We start from the raw sequence: 10,101 nt of genomic DNA on the forward strand, positions 1-10,101 counted from the left end.
AGGTCACATCCAATGTAAAGGGAGTTTCCCTGGGGTGTGGCTGGCACCACCTTTTATCTCTCAAGAGATAAAAGGGAAAGGAAGCAGGCAGAGAGTTGGGGACCTCATACCATCACAAAAGCAGTGCCAGGAGCAGAGCGTGTCCTTTGGACAGGGGTCCCTGCGCCAAGAAGCTCCTAGTCTGGGGGAACATTGTTGAGAAGGCCGAGAGAGAGAAAGCCTTCCCCTGGAGTTGACGCCCTGAATTTGGACTTTTAGCCTAGTTTGACTGTGAGGAAATAAACTTCTCTTTGTTCAAACCATCCACTTGTGGTATTTCTGTTATAGCAGCACCAGATGACTAAGACGGAGAGATAACTGAACAGGCTTGTGAACAAGGAGACAGTAGGCACATTCAGTAGAGAGTGGTAAGTGATGCAAAGAAGGAACAGCGAAATTTCTGTTATGAAAGCTCATTGGAGCAACACTTAACGCAGTCTGGGCTGGGATGTTCAGTGAAGGAGTCAGGGGAGGCTGTCTAGATATTTTAACAGAGAAATAAAATTAGGAATTTTCTAAAACAGAGGAGAAGCCATGGCAGGGATGGGGAAAGCTACAGACTTTCGGGAAAGAAGACAGAACCTATGCAAGGCCCAGCTGTGAGAGAGAGAGCCTGAGTACGTATGCGCCCACGAAGAGTTCAGTGTGACCGAAAGCAAGGGGGTTAGGGATTAAAGGAAGAGGGATAAGTCGGAAGAGAAAACTATGGTGCTTTCCTTTAAAATCAGATGTGTTGTGATTATGACAATTTGTAACATAAAAGATAATATGAAAATATGTACTAAAAATGCTTGACTTCTAATATAATACACTAAATATCTAATTAAGGAGCCCTGGTGGAGCAATGGTTAAGTGCTAGGCTGCGAATCAAAAGGTCTGCCGTTCGAAGCCACCAGCCACTCAGTGAGAAAAAAGACCTGGCGATATGCTCCTGTAAAGATTAAAGATTGGAAACCCTTTGGGACAGTTCCACTCCTATGGTGTCACTATGAGTTGGAATCATCTTGATGGCACATGACAACAACAAACAACAAATATCTAATTATCTTTTTTTTAAGTAAATCATTACTTTATTAAAATATATGGCATATATCCCTTGAAATTATCTTTTATAGAGTAAGTGAATTCCCAGTGTTCATCCTTTTGTATTATAAACACTTAGCAGACCCGCATCATATTTTTCACAAGCAGAGGAGCTTTTAAAAGTCATGAATATAATTTTATTTCTAAGTTTCAGTTATGTTTACTTTTTAGGAAACTTAAATAAAATGTATGCAAAAATCCCTAGCCCATAAGAGGCACATAGTGCTTGTTAAGTTCTTTATCGTTCACACCCCAAGAAGGAGAGTGCATAAGAGTACAGTACCTATGTATTTATAATTTATTACTTCAGAAATACAGTCACTTGATTTATCTTATACTAACATAAAAAAATTGTTTGTGAATTTATTAATATAGATTATGTGACATGGGTCCTAAACTTAGTGCCTTTATAAACCTTACAATAGACTCATCCCAGTAAGATGCTTCAAAAACATGACAGTTTTGGGAAGTTATTTGACATTAAGAATCTGCACTGCATACAACTAGTGCAATGCATTCTAAACAAGACATTTATATTAGAATTAATCAGTCTCTTAGAAACATAGTGATTATTTATTCAACCTGATGCTTCAAATTATCTGTTTCCGTAGTCTTTGAAACAAATCTGTCAAATAATCATCAAGAGTAATTAGTTTTTGCTAAACCTCCCATATGAAATTTAAGAATGACAAAACAAATGGCTGGCTCCATGACAGTTCAGTTTGTTAGCTGATTGCTATTCTGAATATGTGGTAAGGGGATAGCACTCCTATCATCATACTCATCTGCCTTCAAATACTTGTATCTCTAGGCTTAAAATAGATCCTGTCATGCTCAGTGATTAAGCAATCAGCTACTAACCCAAAGGTTGATGGTTTGAACCCACCAGCGGCTCTGCAGGAGAAAAGACCTGGTGATCTGCTCCTTTAAAGACTGAAAAAATGCTATTGCCGTCGAGTCAATTCTGACCCATAGTGACCCTCTAGGACAGAGTAGAGCTTCCCCGCAAGGTTTCCAAGGCTGCAAATCTTTATAGAAGCAAAATGCCACATCTTTCTCCCGCCAGAGCGCTGATGGGTTCAAACCGCTGACCTGTTGGTTAGCTGCTGAGCACCTAACCACTGCACCACCAGGGCTCCCCCATAAAGATTTGCAGCCTTGGAAACCCTATAGGGCAGCCCTACTCTGTCCTGTGGGGTCTCTAGGAGCCGGAATCAACTTGATGGCACACAGCATCAGCAGTGCTGTGGTCAAGGTCTATGGCATCTGAAGGCAGGACAGAAACAAAAGAGGAAAAGACAATTACTGAATAAAGCAGAAACCAAAAGCAGGCGTCAGCCAGAGGAATTAAGTCTGAGTTCCAGGCCAGGTCGGAGCTAGACTCTCAGCAGGACCTCCTGTCTGGAAGCCAGGCCTGGGCCAGGCTTGAGAAGACGCAGGGTTACTAAAGACAATAACCGAGCAACTATTCATGACTGGAGCCCGAAGACCAAAGAGAATAAAACTTGAAGTAAGGTAACGTTTTTGAATCTTGGATGAGTGAATTCCACTTGGGGCCTCTGCATTTGATTTTATTAAATAAGGTCTCAACTTTTTTTTAAGCAACAAAACCCATGTTTTGAACTAAACTTGTGTGTATTTAATGCATACTATTTTGTACGGTGAAGCATAAACAGAGAGGAGCCCAGAGCCCTGCCTTCTCTGCAGTCTCTTGCCCCACAGTGGCCCCTGAAGAATAACCTAGTATTTACGGGAAAACCCACAGGGGGCTGTTCCTTCTGGTTCTCGCCTTGTGCTTCTGTGGTTTAGAGGTAGGCGACACAGAGATGAGGGGGTTCATAGACTTCCTTCTTTCCTTGCCAGAAGTAGTTTTAAAACATGTATAGAATGGAGAGTTTATCTCTGAATTGGGAAACCAAAAGCAAGTAAAAGAGACTACGTGAGCATTACATTTTTTGCTTCTTTCCAAAAATGATAAATATATATATTTTTAAATTTACCATGATCTCATTCATTTAAAACTATGTATACCTACATAAATACAAGTTGAAATACTATAAATAGAATTGGAAACATTAAAACAATTAAAAATGTACAATTATGGTGCACTTCTACTACACCATATATTTTGTTGTATTTGGGGAAAGAAATTAATAAAGGGGGCCCTGACTGCAAACAATGCTGATATTGCAGTGGCTAAGGCAGGTGGGGAAGGAGGAAAACACAAAAGAGAATGGAACTGGAGCTGCACAGCGTGAGGTGGACCCAGGAGGGTACTGGAAGGAGCTGTGTTACTGTCAGGAACCCGACTGGTCCCATCAAAGAGTGGGACTTAGGGAAAGAAATATAGGTAGTGGACATTACACAAAAGAAACTGGAGTAGCAACATTGCCGTTGTGACTGGGGTGTGTGCAACAGGCTAATCTATCAATAGTGTCCCTTCTACATAGTAATGGTAAGTGTGTTGGGATTGTTTCTACTGGTACAGTACCAACAATGTTTGCTGTGTCACATAGGAGGAAATATAGAAAGTTATATAATTAAATACATAAAATGTGGGGCCTGTGGTGGACACTGTGATGTGCTCTCCAGATGTCCCTTCAAGGGAGGACTTGTTCCTTCAGCTTCTGAGACTGTTGTCATCAGTTGGCCTCCAGATCTCAGTCACTATAAGGGTTGACTCAGCTAGACATAGCCACCTCACACCAGGTCTCATATCCAATAGCAGATTGAGACTGAGGTATGGAGTCCTAGCCACTTTGGCCCATGTGGACAACTCTGTTGGGCCATTACAGAGCTCCTCTTTAGGTTGGCTGGGGCTGATGTGCCCATATACCATAGATGGACTTTTCCCTCTGCCCAAACCTGCGTCCTCACCTACTTTCCAGAGGACACTCCCTGATAAACATCCTCAATATTAAATGGCATCTCAGAGTCTGTTTCCTGGAAAACTTAACCTATGATAGTGTTTATGGAAGGGGGAGTGAATGATATTTGGATAGGAACAAAGGGAACAAATAGCAAAACTTATTTAAATTAAATACAAATAAAAGAGGCTCTGTACTCTAGCTAATAGTATGCCACTGAGTAATGATTATCATTAATCCATTTAAATGCACCTGAGATCTCAAAAAGACAGTTACTACTGATATAATTAGCATTAAACACTATGTGAATAATAACATTATCAAGAAAACTGTATTTCCATTTCAGTTTCTTACATAAACTGAAGCCATTATTTATTATTACTTTTGTTTTATTGTACTTTAGATGAAAGTTTACAGAACAAACCAGCTTCTCATTAAACAGTTAGTACACATATTGTTTTATGACATCAGTTAACAACCCCACGACATGTCAATACTCTCCCTTCTCTACCTTGGGTTCCTACCAGCTTTCCTGTCCCCTCCTGCCTTCTACTCCTTGCCCCTGGAGTGCCTCTTTAGTCTCATTTTGTTTTATGGGGCTGTCCAATCTTTGGCTGGAGGGTGAACCTCAGGAGTGACTTCATTACTGAGCTAAAAGGGTGTCCAGGGGCCATACTCTCAGGGTTGCTCCAGTCTCTGTCAGGCCAGTAAGTCTCGTCTTTATGAAGCCATTATTATTTTTATTACATATAATAAGGAAACTGAGGTTCAAAGAAGTTAAGGGATATATGCAAAGTCACACAGTAAATAATAAAAGTTGAACTAAGACCCTGACTCCGTATTTTGTACTTTTATCTAAATTCTCTAGAAAATACTTTCAAGTTGACAAGTAAGGCAGAAATGTCATCCAAGAGCAAATTCATGGTTAACTAAGTCCGATGCAGTTTTTGGTATCTGTATCAATATAGCTGCAAGGGCGAGTGAGAGTTTGTCTGATGGTCGCCGGGGAGACGTCCCTGAGAGCAGTGCACTGGACACTTGGCATTTTCCTAGAGCTGCCATAAACAATTGCCACAAATGTGATGGCTTAAAACAACAGAAATTTATTCTCTCACAGTTCTGGAGGCTAGAAGTCTGAGACCAAGGTGCCAGCAGGGCTGTGCTCCCTCTGAAGTCTTCAGAGGAAAATCCTTCCTTACCTCATCCAGCTTTGGTGGCTCCTGGCATTCCTTGGCTTGTAGCAACATAACTCCCGTCTCTGCCTCCATCCCCACATGGACTTCTCTGTGTCTCTGCCTGCTTGGAATCTGTAGGTCTGCACATGTCCTACTGTCCTTCTCCTTTCTCTAATAGAGACACCATCGTTTAGGGTAAGCCCTAAATCCAGGTTGATTTCATCTAGGGATTCTAACTAACTAAGCCTGCAAAGATCCCCTCTTTCCAAATAAGGTCACATTCCGAGGTGGACATGACATAACACCTCACAGAATGTGGTATTTAAGAAACTCTTGGACCATAGCACTGGGGGGAAGCAGGAAAGGCTTCCTGGGGATCTGCGTCAGTTTCAGAATTTGACAGAGGTTGGCCAATTATATATATTTTGCCAAGGAGTCCCGTTATTCATCATTTTCTAATTTGATTATTAGTTTTTAAAGAATACAATCACGTTTAGCCAGGAAATGCTTTAACATCTTTATACAGGCATGAGAAATTTCAAAATCCAGCCTATTGCTTTTATGAAGATGCATATAGCAACAGAAGGACTTCAGTGGGCCTTTCATGGCGCCACTTTTGCTAATATATTCAGCTTAGCTGTCCCACTGTTTCTTGAAACTCTTCTCCTTTTTGTTGACACTCCTTTTCTTGTTCTTGCTATTTTTCTTCTTAAGCTGGGGGTGATTTGTATTTCATCACCTTTGCCATTCGTTATTTAGTGCTTGCCTCTTCACCACCGCGGGAATCATTCTCGTTACAGTCTTTGTTTGCTCTGTTCTTAGAGAATCTCGAGAGCTGCTTTTATGGAAGTCACTCCATATGCATGCTTTCTTTAAGTCACCAGCATCTCTGAACACTGCTGCATCATTCTGGGAGATATTAACAGTCAGCTTCAATACCGGATATAGGCCAACTCCTCTCGTTTCCAGCCAGTTAGACATCAGAGAATACAGGCCAAGGGCACCCTGTACCCTATATCAGGACTGCCATGATACTCATTTTTCCCCTGTAGGTAACAGAACATATGTACTTTCTCTTTTTTTTCCCAAACAACTCGAATCTTTTTTTTTTTTTGCCACTGTTATTAATTATATTTTAACTTGAATAATATATCTGCAAAACGTGATGTTACGTGACCTATGTGTAAAATATGGCAGTTTCTTAAAATAGTGCAGTTTTTTTAGAAAAGTTTATGAATAGTAAGCATCTATTTATGTCTTCAGAGCCCTGATTGCACAGTGGTTAAGAGCTCAGCTGCTAACCAAAATGTCAGCAGTTTGAATCCACCAGCCGCTCCTCGGAAACCCTGTGGAGCAGTTCTACTCTGTCCTATAGGGTCGCTATGAGTTGAAATCAACCTGATGGCAACAAGATTTATGTTGTCGAATGTTAGGATTGAAAAAAAGGTGGGGAGGAGGAAAAAGAAGGGAGGGAGAGAGAAGCCTGCCTGATCTGCTTTAGCTTTCAAGGGGAAGTTCGTGTCTGCTTCTGAGCACTGTAAACTTACCCCTTCTCAGAGACTTTCAAGTGAAGAAGGGCTGCACTTAAGTCACAGCCTCACTGCTTAGGACACTGAGCATCCACATCGTTCACTCGGCAAAGAAAGGCCATCCTTGCCTTTGCTCTCTTTAGAGATTTTGATGAAAGAATATTCAGTCTCAGAATGGCCCCTTCCTGTACGGTACTGATTCAAAAATGCCGCAGTTCCATGTCTAGATTGTGGAAAAAAAAAAAAAAATTAGCCTACGTGTAATAAGAACAGAAAGGGGTATAATGAGTCATTGGAACCATTGCAATTTACCGGTGTTATCAGTGTCTTCTTATCATTTATTCCATGTGAAATGAATCTATTTCTGTAAGGAAATGAAGCTTCAACTGTGAACCTAATTCGACACTATCTTAAAAACTTATCTGGATTAGCTGAAACTATCTGGAGAAGTTGCATATCTGGGTTTGAGGGCAAAAGGGAAAGCTCTCGCTGATAAATGTGATAGAAAAATATTATTTTACATATCTTTAAAATCTTAATTCTACTTACTATTTTATAGAAAAGTCGGTGTGTAGATAATTAATGCAAGACATTTACTCAGAATATGTATTAACTGACGGAATGCAAATCACATGCCTGCCTGGAAAGGAAGTAAAAACAATTATTAGGACTTGGAAAAAAATTGCTTTTAATAAAATGAGTAAGGCCTTAGATCCTATTAGCACTTCAGATAATACCTTTTTTAGACACATGAAAACATAAGTGTTATATAATTTTTTTATCTTATTTTCATTGCAATGATGTCACACAGGAGGCAGCAAAGACTTCAGCATAAATAAATAGACACCTGAATAAATAAAGATTCAGACATGGTAGGACCACTGTCCATCTCTGGCCTCAGAAAAACATCAGCAGAATCTCTCCAATGCTCTCTTCTCAGTCCACAGTCCACTGCAGGGGAGGGGCTCTCTGTCTGGCGAGGTGGGCAGAGGAGCGGTGGAAGTTAATGAATGTGGCCTGCTAGATCTTTTCATTTGCTTTTTATTGCATAGAATTTATTTTTCCCCATTCTGGGTATTTTCTCTTGCATCTCTCTAAGTCTGCATATTTCCTTCTTCTCTCTCTCTTAATTCTATTTCAACCAGCTAACCAGTTGCCATGGAGTCAACTCTGACTCTGGGCAACCCCAGGTGTGTCAGAGTAGAGCTGTGCTCCATACAGTTTTCAGCAGCTGAGTTTACAGAAGTAGATTGCCAGCCCTTTCTTCCGAGGTGCCACTGGATGGACTCAAACCTCCATCCTTTCAGTTAGTAGCTGAGTGCTGAGTGCGTTAACTGTTTGCACCACACAGGGATGCTAGCTCTAATTTTGTTTTGTTTTTAAATCGATGACTCCTATTATGAATAATGCTGCTATAAAATTCATGTGCAAGTTTTTGTGTAGACGTATGTTATCATTTCTCTTAGATATATACACAGGAGTAGAATTGCTGGGTCATGTAGTATGTCTATATTTAGCAAATTGAGGAACTGCCAACTGTTTTCAAAAGTGGCTGTGACATTTTACATTTCCAACAGCAGCATATGAGGGTTACAAGTTTTTTACATTCTCGGCAACACTTACCATTGTTTTTTATTTTAACTACATTGTTGTTGTGTGCCGTCGAGTCAATCACGACTCAAGGCAACCCTATATGACAGAATAGAACTTTCCCGTAGGGTTCTGTAGGCTGTAATCTTTATGGGAGCAGATCACCGGGTCTTTTCTCCCGAAGAGTGGCTGGTAGGTTTGAAGCTGACCATTTGGTTAGCAGACAAGCACTTCATCACTGCACCACCAGGGCTCCTGTTAACCATACTAGTAGGTGTGAAAGGAGCCTTGATGGCATAAAGGTTAAGTGCTTGGCTGCTAACCAAAAGGACAGAGATTTGAACCCACCCAGCGGCTCCAGGGGAGAAAAGACCTGGCCATCTGCTTCCTAAAGATTACAGCCTAGAAAACTTTGTGGGGGTAGTTCTGCTCTGTTACATATGAGTCAGAATCAACTGGATGGCACACGACATCTAACACCCGTTGCCACTGAGCCGATTCCGACTCATAGCGACCCTAGATAGTAGGTGTGAAACGGTGTCTCATTGGGTTCTTACTTGCATTTCCCCAGTGACTAATGATGTTGAGCATCTTTTCCTGTATTTATGACCATGTATCTTATTTGGAGAAACGTCTATTCAAATCCTTTGCCCATTTTTAATTGGGTTAGTTGTCTTTTTATTGTTAACTTGTAAGAATTCTTCATATGACCTCGATATAATTGCTTTGTCATATTCATTTGATCCTCATTATTTGCAATAATTATGTTCTGTAAAGTCCCCTGAACACTGCATTAGAGAATGCCAAATCAGCATTATGTTTTGGGCACCTCAAATTTTTGCTGCTCTGTGCATGTACACATCTGTGAATGACCAAGAAAGTGCCGTGAGCATTGATTTAGGAGTTAAATTTTTTTTTTAGCAAGTAAGTTATTTCATAAATACGGAATATGTGAATAATGAAGATCAACTGCAAATAATTTGAAAATATTTTCTCCTATTCTGTAGGTTGTTTTTTTCACTTTCTGGTTGGTGTTCATTGACATGCAAAGAAGTTTTAAATTTTGATAAAGTCAAATTTATCTCTTTTTTTTTCTGTTTACCTGTGCTTTGGTATCATATCCAAGAAAAGATTGCCTAGCCAAAGGTCAGAATTATTTACTCCATTGATCTATATGCCTATCCTTATGCCAGTACCATACTGTCTTGATTACTGTAGTTTTGTTATTAGCTTTTTAAATTGGGAAATGGAATTCCTCAACTTTGTTCTTCTTCAACATGTAAGTTTTGGCTATTTTGACTATCTTGCATTTCTATGTGAATTTTAGAGCCAACTTGTTAATTTCTTCCCTCCTCTCCCTCCACCAAAAAAAAAAAAAAAAACAGAAAACAACTAACTAGGATATTAACAGGGATTTCATTTAATATGTAGATGAATTTGAGGAATATTGCCTTTTTAACAATTTTAAGTCTTCCAATCCATGAACATGGGATGTGTTGCAGTTTATTTAGATCATTTTAAATTTCTCTCAACAATGTTCTGTAGTTTTCAATGTATAAGTCTGGTACCTTTTTTTTGCAATTTTATTCCTAAGTATTTTATTATTGTTGCTGTTAGTACTAAAGAGATTGTTTTATTAATTTCATATTCAGATAGTTAATTGCTAAGGTATAGAAATAAAATTTAATTTTGCATATTGAACTTGCATACTGCCATATTGCCAAACTGTTTACCAGTTAAAACAATTTCTTAGTGGGTTCCTTTTCAATCCATATGTCTTTTATTTCTTTTTCTTGCCTAGAATCTCCAGCAGAATTT

At 39.7% G+C, this 10,101-nt stretch overlaps 1 long non-coding RNA gene across 1 annotated transcript in view; it reads left to right on the forward strand.

The window, feature by feature from the left end:
* Nucleotides 1-911, forward strand: part of LOC111821703 (uncharacterized) — a 138,586-nt gene extending 137,675 nt beyond the window's left edge. Inside the window, exon 3 of the long non-coding RNA XR_002825050.1 lies at nucleotides 328-911. This is a non-coding gene — a long non-coding RNA (uncharacterized LOC111821703). The remainder of the gene's footprint in view (nucleotides 1-327) is intronic.
* The last annotated feature ends 9,190 nt before the right edge of the window (nucleotides 912-10,101 follow it).

Source organism: Trichechus manatus, unplaced genomic scaffold, assembly GCF_000243295.1.
Source record: "Trichechus manatus latirostris isolate Lorelei unplaced genomic scaffold, TriManLat1.0 scaffold00099, whole genome shotgun sequence".
Taxonomy (NCBI): domain Eukaryota; kingdom Metazoa; phylum Chordata; class Mammalia; order Sirenia; family Trichechidae; genus Trichechus; species Trichechus manatus.